We start from the raw sequence: 15,575 nt of genomic DNA, 5'->3' as shown, positions 1-15,575 counted from the left end.
CAGCACTCAAAAAATGTAAATATTCAGACACGTAAACTGTGCGCAATACAGCTGTAGTTGACATGGCAACAGCATTTGAATGTTCCTTCAGAAGATTAAAGATCTGTTAACTACCTGAAATAGTTCACACAAAATCGTAAAGGCAACATTTATGTAACTTTACCAATTGTTGTAAATGTAACTAGAGAAACTTTTTTGTTGTTGAAATTATAACCCTTACTGTTCCTTTTGATCTTGGTAATTCAAGAGTTCATGGTGAGAAAGGGGCTCTTTAGCAGCATGCTATTTTCAAGGCAAAAGCCTGGATTTTCTGTTTTTGGTGCAGCTTATGCAAGAATGGCTGTTGGTGAGTTTTAGACAGACTGAAATGGATATGTATCCTGGCACCCAGCTTTCCAAGGCCAGCATATCAGCATAGCTTCAGGTGCAGATTTGGACAGGTTAGGGAGCACACTAGTGGTGGAACTGCAAGATTGCATGTAAGTGAAATTTAAAGCAATGGGAACAATTGAAGGGTTTCACAATAGGGTGGCAACATTCAGAAAGTTTTTGGAGACCATCAAAGGCATCATTAGATGCCTTTCCCGTGGCTGAAGAGGCAGTGAACCAAGAAGAGACGGGCAAAAATAAAGGGAAGGGTGACCCGAGGTGCAGGCATGAGTCTGAAGGCAAGTGACAGAACAGCCCAGCACCCAGTGCCCTGCTTAATGGCTGCTGAACTGGAATTGGTGCTTGCTGCATGAGGTGGTTGTGAGGATGGTGCCTGCAAAGAGGTGGCACCAAGTTTCAGATAACAGCTGGATGTGCCAGCTCTATGCTGCATGATTGCTGCAGGTGTCCCTGCAACAGATGGCACAACTTTAGATTTGCCTCTCTGCTGGCTTAGACCCTGAAAAGGCAGCTTCCACGATCGTTTCCAGAAAGTTGTGCCAGATCATGGCGGCATCTTGGCAGGTGCAACAAATCACCCCAAAAACAAACAACCTTTTGGTGAGACCTTCTAATTGAGCAGTGTTGATTAAATTACAGATCAAATTCACATTATAAAATCAGTACTCTCATCATGAAATAAATTTCCTTTGATCTCCAATGGTAATACAGCAAACATTCTGCATCAATGTTTCATTACATACCCGTGGGTAGACTAGAAAATGAGGATGGGTGTGCAGTGCCAGAGTTAAAATACATCACCACCCCACCCTTGATTGGTGTACATAGAGGGGAAGGGAAAAGGGAAACCCGAATCCATTTTATTCTCCCCTTCCTTCTTCATTGATATGTTAAGACTTATTAACACTCTTCTATCCTCTATTCTGACATATGGCTCAAATGAAAACCAAGTACCTCTTTTGATTAGAATGATAAGTGTAACAGCTGTTTGAAGTGCAGGAAAATATATTTTATCTTTTAAAAACAAGTTCTGGATATGGACTGTTACATATTGGACTCTGAAACTGAGAGTCAATTCAAATCAGGTACTGGACTTAAAGGGCCCTCCTTCCCTAAAAGTGTTGGGCTACAGTTCTGTAATTCCTGGCAGTTCTCCAGTACCTCACTGAAATAATTACTCTTCATATGTGAGTCTAGACAGTGAGTGTTGTCAGGGTATTTGTACCATGGAGGGCATCAGCCTAACTCTGTCCTGAAATGATATGTATACTTAGACCTTTAGTAGGGTCATTGGCTAGTGATGGAGAGCAGGAACCCTGGATGATTTTGTTTTCCTCCCTATCCCAGGGCACTGAGGCTAGTTGTCATGCCCAACTACTGCCACAGCTGAGATTGGCTCACTCAGCACACGCCTGGCATTGAAACTGTCCTCTTTAGATTTGGATGGGTTAATATCATGGCATGTTATTAAGCCATACAGAGAACTGAGCCAAAGCCAAATTCTATTTGATATTCTGTTTCTTCTGGCATTAACAGCTCATTTATACAGCAAGGAGAGTAAGGGTTTTGCTGTTCGTGAGACCACTTTACAAATTTATGCAATGACGGGTGTACATTCAATCACCAGTCAGTTCAGTTTCCACTTTAAGTTGCCTTGAATGGGGAGGTTGTGAATGGAGATTCACATCTCCCTGCAGATTGAAAAGTCAAAACTGGTGGACCCTAGAGCGTCCTGTCTGCTGGCTACAAGAAACAATGGCGCAAATTGGGAATAGATCACCCCGCACCTTCCATGGTTAGACTGAAAATGAAGAATAATTAACAAAAGGAACAAACTTTATTAAAGGCAAAATATGTTTTTTAAAAGAATATGTGCTACCTATTTCAGTTGTACTTTGGGTGCTGTGCACAGTGGTGAGTTGAGATATATTCTCACCCTTGTATGACATACAAAATAATCCATGGTTGGGGGTGTAATGAGAGGGTAACACAGTTTAAGAGTATGGATTATATCTTATGAGTTCCAATGACTGTGCAATCTCAGAAACCCCAACCCAAAGTCTTGCTATGACAAAGTTAATGCTGTTTTGATTGTAGGTTCTCAGTGTTACTTTCACTAATGTTTACATACTGTGACCTTATGTCTCTACATCTTTACAGTGTGAATATTCATGGTGGGAACAGTTGCTGGGATAGGCATATTCACATGCAGTCCTGTGTCAGTAAACTGTTCTTTCTCCATGTTGGACTTGACAAACTTCTCATTCACAGTGACAATATTATTTTCTTGTGGGACTAATTTGGAACACACAAATCCCAGTCGTCAATGCTAGGTTTGTTTTAATCTTTTCCAACTTTTTGTCTTCCTCTCCTAAAGAAGCAAATGCCTTTTTCAAGTAACTTATTCTCATGTGAGAGCTTGGACAGTGAATGTCAATGGACTATGAAATTGGGGGACACATCAGACGCAGATAGTATTGACTCTCTGAAATGCAAATTCAATAGGTTTATTTTAGAAAATAATATTTTGGGATACAGTACATGAGTAATTTGAGACATGACATATAGTAAGTGCAGCATGCTTGGGAGGAACAGATGACTTTGGACCCATGGTTCCCAAAACTCTCCACCACTAGGGGTTTCTTCGCTTAATGTCTGGGTCTGTTGTAGACTAACTGATAGGGATTGATTGTCATGATTAGTCAACAACTCCAGTATCATTGTATCATCAAACTACCAGGATGGTAAAAGGTGAACTAGATGCACCTTGGTCTTTTTTTCGTCCAGTACTTCCAATGTTCCCAAGTTCCTCTCCTCACTAATGTCCGTCCATGCGCACTTTCCTGCAGGGGTCACTAAATAGAGATCTGAGACAAAACTTCTGTTCTGTGGAAACAAATCCACCATTGTGAAGTAAGCAACAGGGTCCAGAATTTGGAATAGTAATGAAGTTGCCAGATCCCCGCTCAAGTAGCATACTATCGGAAACTGCTGACCTAGTCGTCCACCAGTGATCCTTGCTCTCACACGGAATGTATCTTTGTTTATATATATCTTTTAAAATTTATGCCAATGAAGGCCAAGTTGGCTAACATGCAAAATTCCAGAGCTTGGCATGTGCACTAACTATGCACTCAGCATCCCAATTGAGACTAGACATTAAAGGCCAGTTATATTCTGACCTGGATGCAATGGTTTTCTTAAAGCTGGACAGTTCCAAACTGTTAAATTGCGATTGATTTCAAAGTTCTGGAGATTGAATTCAGTACTCTCTCTCACTAAATTTGATAGAAGGCGAACTAGATGGACCTTGGTCTTTTATTTGTCCAGCAATTCCAATGTTCCGAAGTTCCTCTCCTCACTAATGTCCATACATTCCAGGTTGTATTCCCTGGAATTTAGAAGATTAAGGGGTGATTTGATCGAAGTTTTCAAGATATTAAGGGGAACCAATAGGGTAGATAGAGAGAAACTATTTCTGCTGGTTGGGGCGTCTAGGACTAGGGGACATAGCCTAAAAATTAGAGCCATGACTTGTAGGAGTGAAGTTAGGAAACACTTCTACACGCAAAGGGTGGTAGAAGTTTGGAACTCTCTTCCACAAACGGCAGTTGATGCTAGCTCAATTGTTAATTTTAAATCTGAAATTGATAGATTTTTGTTAATCAAAGGTATTAAGGGATATGGGGCTAAGGTGTGTACATGGAGTTGGGTCACAGATCAGCCATGATCTCATTGAATGGCTGAACAGGCTCAAGGGGCTAAATGGCCTACTCCTGTTCCTATGTTCCTATGATTTAAAAAAAAGAGAATGAAGAAGACCAATGAAGGGTTGCTAGAGAGATAAGATTGTACCAGAGGCACACTGCCTTTACCTGTCATTACCCAAGTACCCATCCTTTCAGGCCCAGGCAGAGCTACAGGCCAATGTTGGAGGAGAACTACCTTCATAGGACCAGGTTCAGCAAGGAGACAGTTACAGAGTTGTACTGTCTGTTGCAAACAGACCTGAACAGGGGCAACATTGCCAGTTGCAGTAAAGGTCACCACCGCATTCAACGTTTATGCCTTTGGCCTCTTTTTTCACTCACATCCTTACATGTCTATACTACACAGATAGCCTTGCATGGAATGTAATCAAACCCACTATGGGCTGCATTCTGGGTAAACAGATATCATTCTCACTTTTGCATTCTTTTTCAAGGACAGAGCAGCTGATAACACAAGAGAAAAAGTTGCATCAGATGGTGGCTCTCAAAATCTTTGACCTCTTCCTCATGAGGAAGAAGCACATCAGATCTTGGGGAGGGAGGCCATAAAGAGCATCAGTGATGAGAAGTGAAAGGGCAGGTGCTGGGTACAGATTCATGATGAAATTCTGCTTTTCTCTCTTTTCATCCTATTGTACCGACATTAGCTGTAAGCAATTCTCATGTCACTCCTACTGTAAATTACTTGCAAACTTTGTTCATCAGCAAACCATTAAAATCTGCTTCCTCTGTAGATGTACCTGAGGAAGAACCTACAGTCCATATTATATCTGGCACTGTCACAAAATCTTACCACACCTCATACACTGGGTTCGCACAGAGCTCGAGTTAGCAGGAGCTGCTTGTGGCCCATGAGGAGGAAAATATTCTGGCCAAAGGGTTAGGTTGTATACCCCCTCTGTTGAAGAGCCTGTGGATCTAGATCTCAAGTCCTGCTTTTAAAAGAATGCAGAGCATCAAATGTTAATGCAAGCCATGGGGCCATGCCAGTCAGTGTGCTGCAGTTGTGGAGGAGTCCACTAGCAGCATGTCCAGGGCATTGAATGGTGGATTCCCTCAATTCTGCATAGAGTGAGTGGCAGCTTGCAGATATATCTGCAGTGAAAGCCCTCGTGACAAATCCCCTGAGGACAGTCTGTGCTACTTCCATCGATGCTCAGACTACTGCCATAGCAACCTGTGGTTCCAGCGGAGAGGGCTGTTTTTTCCTCTGGTCTCCAAAGCCATAGGGGATGGGTTGCACATGGGCAATAATGGGACGCCCAGAAAAGTGGGCAGAAATCTGAAAGAACCTAATACCACTCAATTTTCTGATAAAGTCCTCCTTATTTATGCTCTTACATAAAATGGGTCCAATTGGAAAATCCAGGCTAATGCCTTAGCCTACATGAACCAAAAGGGATATCACTACATCAGTGTGCAGTTAATCAGTAATGGTTAGCACCAAGCCTTACTGGTCAGTGCTCAATTTCTAGGAAGTAGCCATGATGCTTTCATTCTAAGATGGTCATCTGTGCCAATCTTATTTGAAGGCAAAGGCAGACAGGAAGGACCAAGGCTATCCTCTCCAGACATTGCTAATGACCTTATTGCACCAGCTATGCACGCAGGTTGAGTACAGATACAACAAGGCCTATGATCATCATAAAGCATCCTGAAGCAACATTTCAGATGCTTGACGAGAAGTCAAACTACCAATGCAACTAGATACTTTATATAAGGTATTGGTGAGACCGCACCTGGAATACTGCATACAGTTTTGGTCTCCATACTTAAGAAAAGACATACTTGCTCTCGAGGCAGTACAAAGAAGGTTCACTCGGTTAATCCCGGGGATAAGGGGGCGGACAGATGAGGAGAGGTTGAGTAGATTGGAACTCTACTCATTGGAGTTCAGAAGAATGAGAGGCGATCTTATTGAAACATATAAGATTGTGAAGGGGCTTGATCGGGTGGATGTGGTAAGGATGTTCCCAAGGATGGGTGAAACTAGAACTAGGGGGCATAATCTTAGAATAAGGGGCTGCTCTTTCAAAACTGAGATGAGGAGAAACTTCTTCACTCAGAGGGTGGTGGGTCTGTGGAATTTGCTGCCCCAGGAAGCTGTGGAAGCTACATCATTAAATAAATTTAAAACAGAAATAGACAGTTTCCTAGAAGTAAAGGGAATTAGGGGTTCCGGGGAGCGGGCAGGAAATTGGACATGAATTTAGATTTGAGGTTAGGATCAGATCAGCCATGATCTTATTGAATGGCGGAGCAGGCTCGAGGGGCCCATTGGCCTACTCCTGCTCCTATTTCTTATGTTCTTATACTTAAACTTGACACATTCAGCTAGGTGCTTGATCTGGGCTCTCTTTAATAAACCTTCCTGTCTATATATATATATATATATATATATATATATATATATATAAATATAAAATCATTGATCTCGCTAATACAATAACACCAACTGATGTCCATCTTTTGTTGAACTGTAATTGCGTTCTGCATCATCCAATGGAAATTCTCTGAACAAAAATTAAATCAAATAATATCAAATTATTAGCCTTTTTAGTGCTACGTGTGCCAAGTTAGTGCTTTTTGCCCCAGTGCTTCCTCTTTGTGCTGGTATACTATGTGCACCTTTTAATTCCTAATCTGTTATTTGTTCTAAGTGACTCTCCATTGGAAGGAATTAGTCTCAAGCTGGCTGTTGGGCATCAGTGGGAGCCAGCTGGGATTCCGGTGGCCCCATATCTCATTCTGCTGGTTCATGAGATGGTCCAAAATTATCATTCTTCAAGATCCCTACGGTGTGCTTTATAATGATCCTAGTGCAGTTGCTTCTGCCATGTCTGCAGCTGTAGCCTCTTTTTGGCACATCTGCTTTGTTGCAAGCATGCTTGTTATGAGAGACCTTTGATCAGCCATGATCTTATTGAATGGCAGAACAGGCTCGAGGGGCTGAATGGCCTACTCCTGTTCCTACGTTCCTATCTTTTAAGAAATGTGTGTGACAACAGTGAGAGTAGTAAGTAACAGCTTAAAGGATATTTCTGAATTTAGTCCACTGATTCTACTAGTTAAAGACTGAGAATTATCCTCCTTGGAGTGGAGTTCCGGTGGGGCATGTCTTCCGGCCACCCTTCCAACTCCACCCCAACCCTGACCCATTTCTTTGGGTCGGGCTTATCGAATATGCACAGCAGGCTCCCAGTGGGAGTCAAGATGGAGCCCACCATGGGCCCTGAGGAAAATGCCGGTGGCACTGCCGTGGTAGTTCTGCTGAAGATACAGGAATAGAGTTAAGGGGCAGTAGCACCCCAAAAATGGCAGAAACCGCAGCCTTTAAGACCTTGGCAGAGATCAAGGCTTACTTGCACAGGTAAGTCTTTGAGGGCCAGATTGGAGGGAGAGAGGTTTGCTACAAGGCCTTCTCCCTCTAATAGGGAAGCCAGTGCCTACTGTAACCTTCCAATTCATGACCCCATGAAGCAACGGTATGTGAGGTAGGCAACAGAGAAGTCCTACAGAGACGTGGGCCCTAACCCCTGCCGCTATTTGCATGCAGTGGGCTGGGAGGAGTGGCCAGCAGCAGCAGTCCCAGCAGGGGCTGGGGTAGGGGAATCCTGAGCAGGGCAATGAGGTGGCAGTGGGCCTCAATGCATATATTTTCCGTCATTCTTTTCCGTGATCCCACTTGATTTCAGCAGGATCATGGAAGCAAATCCTGACCACATTGAGTGCAGCCCCATCTGAAGTCAATCTCAGTTAGTAATTTATTCACAAAGTGCTTTCTGCACATTAGGTAGTCCCATTCCCTTTGTTCATTCTTCAGCCAGTCCTGGTCCTTGATTCTCCTCCCAAGTGAGCACAATTACTTGATTTGTGTTAACCACCTGCCTCACCCAACCCATTCATTCTCTGATTCTCTTCCTGTTTACCAAAAATGCCATCACCTGCTTACTCACTGCAGTATTCTTCTGACTTTTGTGGAATTGTAGTGAGAAGATTGAAATCTTAATCAAATATTACCATCAAATATCTAAATGGCAAAATGTTGTAAGAATTTCACTTAGACTGAGCCTTCTGTGACAAAAGTTCAATCCAGACCCAGTTACTCCAAACAGACCTTGTTCAGTCAGTTTGGATTACTGCTGCATTCAGCCTACTTCTATTGATCAGTTTAAGCAAAAATGTCTGAATAGATTTGTCCAGAGGGAAGCTGTTTACATTTAAATGCATATGTGACACATACCATCAAAATTTCAAAGCATGTTGCTTCAGGAAATTGAAGATGTAACAAAGAAAACATGAAAGTGATACAATGGAAATTTCTGTTACTGATATGTACAGACCTGTCCGAGGCTTTTCTGTGATCATATACCAATTCCTTTTGTACGCAGGCTAGACCTTTTGTAGGCACCTGTTTCTGGCAGAGATTAGACTGTGTTTAACATTGCATTCAGTCAACACTTGGCTGAGTGCTTTTCTCTTTTCATAGCATTAAGAGCAGAAATTGCAGGGCTAAATGTGCCACCACCCCACCTGAAACCCAAAGCTGCTGACAAATTACATCAGCTAACGTTCTGCAGTAGTACAGGATAAATCTTCCCAGCGCTTGTCTTGGATAATCTCTTTAGGAAAGGCAAGCAGAGCGTAAATTTTTCAAGCTGGCTTTGTGTCTGTAAAGGTCTATTCAGGGAGATTTAGGTGAGGTTTAGTGCAAGAAAGACAAGATTAACATCAAGTGTTCAGAATTGTATCAAACAGAGACCACGCGCCTATTTCTAACAGCTGAAGAAAAAAGGCAGTTTAGGCCTTTTATTAGAACATTACATTTTTTTAAAAAACGACAACTTAAAATATTACAAGGAAGTACAAATGACAAAATCACAGGAGTAATTTACAAGTTGGCCGCCTGGCAGTAACCTGGTGGAGGGGCTCAGCTGCCCATTGTAGAACCCACCCGATTTTCATCCCATTGATTACAATGGCCAGGCGATTCACTCCATCAGGTTACTGCCCAGATGGTGAAGTTGAAAATTATCCGCCATGTGTTTCTACTAGTTCATTAGTAGGTCGTAAATTATGAAGAGAAAGGGAATTTCACCTTTTTTGTGAACAGAAGATAATATAGCCCAAGATGTTTTTGTTTTATTTTAAATGCTATGTAGCCTTTTGATAAAATTTCTTTTATAACTGGAATTCAACTCCTATCTCTTAATCAAAATGATTCACTCATTTCATGAGCATCTTGTGGATGTATCGACTTTATTTTACCGATTTCAAAGAAATTTATGCATGTTGTTGACTCATGTTATTTACCAGTGATGTATAGCAGACTGGGAGGTTCCATTTGAACCACTGCATACAACAAGTGCTCCTTTGCGCACATGGGCTGTTTTTCATCCCTGTTTTTGTATGAGAATGGGGTGGTAGCAGGTCAGAAATCATGGCGTAGCACTTACCGCCTGATTCTAGTCTGCCGTGATTTTGGAGTGGCTGGGAAACAGGTGAGCAGTGCTCCCACCCGAAACATGGTATAGAAAGGTTCATTGGCATGAGTGCTTCATACTGTAGCAACCATCCCTTCTATTGGAAGAGTCATCCCTGTTCCAGATGTTGTGTGTAGGTTGTCCTGCAGTCTGTGGCAACTACTCTTGTGAAGCAGAGGCAGCAATCAGGTCTCCTCTGACATATCCAAGTAAGTGTATAAGTTCTATAAACACGGATCCTAGAGTAGTGATAGACTAAATGCCTCAGATTTTAATGTACCTATGGTTGTTAGTCCTTCATTAGCTTGTCTTCCTTATCAGAATTATGCAGTGTTATGAAACTCTCAAAATAATTTCTACACACATCACTTTGTATGGTGCTGTTTAAATGACAGCAGCAACCAAGAATTATGAAGAAAATTATTCACAGGGGATAAAAAAGCAAAACTGGTGGAGTACCCAACAAAACCAACTAATGAGGCAAAATATACAGCAAATTTACCAGAAAATGCAAAAACAATTCTTCACAACTTTTGTGTGACAAAATGAAGCATTTTTATCTAAGATTTAGTATGATATTGGCTTGCTTAATTCTGCCACAGTACATAAGGGGTTAAAAAAAGTGTCACTCACAGAAGAGTGTTCCTGCTCCTTTTGTTAGATTTTGTTGCAAAAATTAGTGTGACAGAAAACAAGTCCAAGGGAGGAGCCGAACCACTTGACATCCTATGTGATTTATGCAAATACCTGTTTGATGTCAGCCTGTCTTTTTCAAATCAGAGAATCTGTCTAAAACTTCCAAAGAGAGATTTAGTTAAATCAGATAATTTCCATCATTGGTGAGAAAAAGAAAAAAAACACTATTTAAGAAAATCAATTACAGTATAGTTTAACAAGTTTCAAATTATTTATTTTCTATTACAAAGGGGAGCTAACTAAGCATAACTACTGTAAAAATGTTGTTACTGATATTATTTGTTTGTTTTTTTATTGTTTAATAAATTTGTTTGGCCGTTAAAGCCTAAAACGAGGTCTAGTGTAGTATTATTCTGCCATCTTCCAAAGATGAGAATCTCACAAAGGCATGGGATAGAATCAGTAATTGAGATAATCTGGAAAAAGCTTCTCTGTTCATTATCCTGGAAATGTTAATTTTACCTAGATATCAGAGCCAGTGAAAGCACTCTGGAGGATGTAGTCTGAAACATGGAACCAAAAAAAATATATAGAGAGTAATAAGGATAAAGGAAACCCAAAAATGTGACATGACCCAACATTAATCTACCTTTCAGAAATCTACATAATCAGACCAGGCCCCAGGATTTCCAATTTTATATTGGTAAGGTGTGCACCGTGGTGGAGCCTCGCATGAAGTTAGGAAATTCAGCTAATTTGAATGAAAGTCAGTCTTTAATGAGACTCTCACTTGTCAGTGATGCAGCCTCACTTCCTCCCCTCAAATCTTACCATGGAAAATCAGGTGTGCTGGCCTTATCTCACCAAATATATCATATTCCTCATAATGAGAGTGAGGAACTTAAAGTAATTAATATCCATGGAGAAAAAGTACATGAGAAACTAATGGGACTAAAAGCCAATAAATCCCCAGGATCTGATGGCCTACATCCCAGAGTTCTAAAAGAGGTGGCTGCAGAGATAGTGGATGTGTTGGTTACGATCTTCCAAAATTCCCTAGATTCCAGAACAGTCCCAGTGGATTGGAAGGTAGTAAACATAACCCCGCTATTCAAGAAAGGAGGCAGAGAGAAAACAGGGAACTACAGGCCAATTAGCCTGACATCAATCGTCAGGAAAATGCTGGAATCTATTATTAAGGAAGTGGTAACAGGGCACTTAGAACATAATAATATGATTAGACAGAGCCAACATGGTTTTATGAAAGGGAAATCATGTTTGACAAATCTACTGGAGTTTTTTGAGGATGTAACTAGTAGGGTAGATAAAGGGAAAAAAGTGGATGTAGTATATTTGGATTTTCAAAAGGCATTCGAGAACATGCCACATAAAAGGTTGTTATGCAAGATAAGAGCTCATGGGGTTGGGGGTAATATATTAGCACGGATAGAGGATTGGTTAACGGACAGAAAACAGAGAGTAGGGATAAACGGGTCATTTTCAGGTTTGCAGGCTGTAACTAGTGGGGTACCACAAAGATCGGTGCTTGGGCCTCAGCTATTTACAATCTATATTGATGACTTAGATGAAGGGACTGAGTGCAATATATCCAAATTTGCTGCTGATACAAAGCTAGGTGGGAAAGTAAGCTGTGAGGAGGACACACAGAGTCTGCAAAGGGACGTAGACAGGTTAAGTGAATGGGCAAGAAGGTGGCAGATGGAGTATAATCTGGGGAAATGTGAGGTTATTCACTTTGATAGGAAGAATAGAAAAACAGAATATTTTTTAAATGGTGATGAACTATTAAATATTGGTGTTCAGAGAGACTTGGGTGTCCTTGTACAAGAAACACAAAAAGTTCATGCAGGTACAGCAAGCAATTAGGAAAGCAAATGGCATGTTGGCCTTTATTGCAAAGGGATTGGAGTACAACAGTAAGGAAGTCTTACTATAATTGTACAGGGCTTTGGTGAGAACTCTCCTGGAGTACTGCGTGCAGTTTTGGTCTCCTTATCTAAGGAAGGATATACTTGCCTTAGAGGTGATGCAACAAAGGTTCACTAGATTAATTGCTGGGATGAGAGGGTTGACCTATGAGGAGAGGTTGAGTGGAATGGGCCTATACTCTCTGGAATTTAGAAGAATGTGAGGTGACCTCATTGCAACATATAAGACTCTGAGGGGGCTTGACAGGGTAGATGCTGAGAGGTTGTTTCCCCTGGCTGGAGAGTCTAGAACTAGAGGGCATAGTCGCAGGATATGGGGTCAGCCATTTAAGACTGAGATGAGGATGAATTTCTTCACTCAGAGGGTTGTGAATCTTTGGAATTCTCTACCCTAGAGGGCTGTGGATGCTGAGTCGTTGAGTATATTCAAGGCTGAGATAGATAGATTTTTGGACTCTAGGGGAACCAAGGGATATGGGGATCGGGCGGGAAAGTGGAGTTGAAGCTGAAGATCGGCCATGATCTGATTGAATGGCGGAGCAGGCTCAAGGGTCCATTTGGCCTACTCCTGCTCCTATTTCTTATGTTCTTCTGCAGTCTTTTCAAAAGTGAACATAAGTGCATGTGAGAGCATGTGCAAAAGACACAATATCCAGTTCAGATCACCCTTGGGTTAAATAATTCCACCTCTGGATTATGCTATGTTACACCCCTGGGTTACCCTATTATGCTATTAGATATCACAGTTAGGACATATCCCTGAACATAAGACACTTGGGCCATTTATGGGAGTGAATAGCCAACAGAATATCTAAGGCAGGCCCAAAACTTGTAACACAGCCACTTCAAACACATGAAATGGTACCGCATAGATAAATGTAATTATTTTGTTGTAAATTTTGTGGCTTTATTATATTGCAAAACTTATTTTCAGTAGTAAGTACTTAGCTTAGTGGAGAACCCAACATAGTAGCTGAAAAGATTTTTTTAAAAGTTATTTGAGGTAATTTGATTAGCTTGCCATCTCCCTCCTTTATTGGCAGCTGCTGCCTACTATTCTCCTTTTTAATCATAAGGGTAGATTTCCTGGTCCACAGGATCAGTCCCATCAGCTTGGAATGTATAAGAACCGGGGAAATCTTTTTTTTCCCCTGGATTCCTGCTCTCCTGCGAAATGTGAAAAAGCTCAATTTAATATAAACGTGGATGTCAATGGCCTCAGCATGATTTCCTGTCCACTTAGGATGGAATCGCACCATGTGCTCTGCTTGCCCATTTGAAGCAACTGAAAAGGGAAGCGCCATACATAAAGCTCTTAATCAGGCAGAGGCGTTTAATGTTTTTTTTATTAGTACTGTTTCTTATTTTAGATTTTTTTTCTTTGTCAGCATATGTAGGAAATATTTATGTAAAAATCATTTGAAAGTGATTGCAATTGAAACATTTACAACAGAACAAGGAGAGTGTAAAAGAAAATGTGAAAAAGTGCTCTTCCAGTTCAAATTTTCACTGCCACTCGGGAGAAACAGAACCTCTAACTGCAAGCAACAATTCAAATATTCTAATTAATTACAGCAGTGTTAGTTATAGAATGTACAGTCAGCAGCTACAGTATTGAAGTGCATTAGTGAGAAAGAAAACTAGAGTTTGTGACCTTAAACCTCAAGAGCAATCAAACTCTGACCTCACTCAATGTTTACTTAACAGCTATTAGACTTTGTGACCTGAAGGAATTCATCCCCGTTAGGCTGGCATTCTGTCTTCTCTCGGGCATTATCACACATGGTTAATTTGTTCACAACTTAGTGGCTGAAATTCCTGTCTAATTTTAGCAAAAAAGATGTGATTAAAAATTGATATTTGATCCTAGGAGGCTGCTGACCTTAAACAGATTATTTAGCAGTGATAATTAGACAACATTTTTGTTTAAATTATTTGAGATTATTACCTTTTTAGCCACTTCTTGCAAAGTCAGGAATTTCAGCTCCTAATGTCGCTATTAGGTGGAACATCAACTAAGATTCTTTTTCTGGCAATACCTGCATTCATAGATGTATGCTTGCTGTACAAGTGCTAATCCTTGCCTAGCTCCTTAGACATTTAACATTAAGATTTTGTGCTGTGTGTGGGGTAGGGAATTAATATTTTGTTCAACTTTTAAATGTGTGAAGTTCCCCTCTTGCGCCCACCCCCTATTTACACGTAGCTGTATGACTAGCCTTTTGGTGTTACTTCTGCTGTCTGTCTCCCTCAACAAGAGGGGAAAAAAATCATTTGCCATTTAAACCATGGACCCTATGATGGTGATTGCTGGTTACCACCATAGTACTATTCAAAGAAGAGCAAGGAAGCTCTGTGTCTTGGCCAACATTTTTGTCTCAGCCAACACTACCAAAAATAGATCAACCAGTCATTCATCTCTTTGCAGTTTGTGGGATCTTACCTTGCACCAAAATGTCTCACATTTATGCAGTAGTAACTGTATAATGCAATTCATTCTCAGTAAAGTACTTTGAGATGTTTCTGAGAGACGTAGGTAAGATGCTATATAATCACAAGTTCTTTCTTTGCCACCACCATGATAGTGCTACCAACACACATTTTTTGTACTATTTTGTCTTTGTACCATGGCACTGGGGTGGGGAGGAATTCAGGCCATGGTTTCTTGTAAGACTTTTTCTATTTTCTTGTTTTATTGATATGGTGGTTTTGATATGTAGTAAATGTAAAACAATCTAATATCTTAATGTTCTGAGTTATTGTCCATATGGTAAATAATTGAATTAAAGAGATTTTCATGAAGTTATGCTCCAATTCATTTTCTCCTTTCGTAAAAATAGTTGGTTTCAGTTCGGCAGCTTACAAATGTAATCTACCTGTTACTACACGATTAAAAACATTCTGCTCAAATGTTCATTACTGATGAGTTCACTGTTAAATACATCGCTGACTGTAAATCATCCGGGCAGCTCCTCTGACCCATTCCTTTAACGATTTTGCCCTTGACTGGTTTGTGCCTGAAAGGTGTTGATACTGATCTAAAGTGGAATCTCTTGTGCAGACTTCATCATTGAGAACACAGGATGCCAATCAAGTAAGGATTACCACCATAATCTGTGAGGCGAGTCTATAACCCCAATGACTTCTAAATTAAACACGGGAACAAATTGTTTCTCCATGCATGCCTAACAAAGTCAGCAAACAAGTCATTTTTGAAAATTGTACAGCATGTGTGCCCTGAGCTGGGAGAACTAAGGTTCAAATATCCTTCTGGTATGCCTGAAAGTCAGTGCTGTAAAGTAAAGGCGTTGGCCTCTTGGCCTGCTAGGGTCAAATGTCTGTGTTTT

The 15,575-nt window shown here is 40.9% G+C and overlaps 1 protein-coding gene across 4 annotated transcripts in view; it reads left to right on the top strand.

Annotated features, from left to right (window-relative positions):
- The window catches only part of scube1 (signal peptide, CUB domain, EGF-like 1), a 288,050-nt gene that overhangs the window by 188,944 nt on the left and 83,531 nt on the right, over positions 1–15,575 (top strand). The gene's annotated exons all lie outside the window — the stretch shown is intronic.

Source organism: Heptranchias perlo, chromosome 18, assembly GCF_035084215.1.
Source record: "Heptranchias perlo isolate sHepPer1 chromosome 18, sHepPer1.hap1, whole genome shotgun sequence".
NCBI classification, from domain to species: Eukaryota; Metazoa; Chordata; class Chondrichthyes; order Hexanchiformes; family Hexanchidae; genus Heptranchias; species Heptranchias perlo.
The sequence above is the reverse complement of the archived record's forward strand: the minus strand, read 5'-3'. Positions and strand labels throughout refer to the sequence as shown.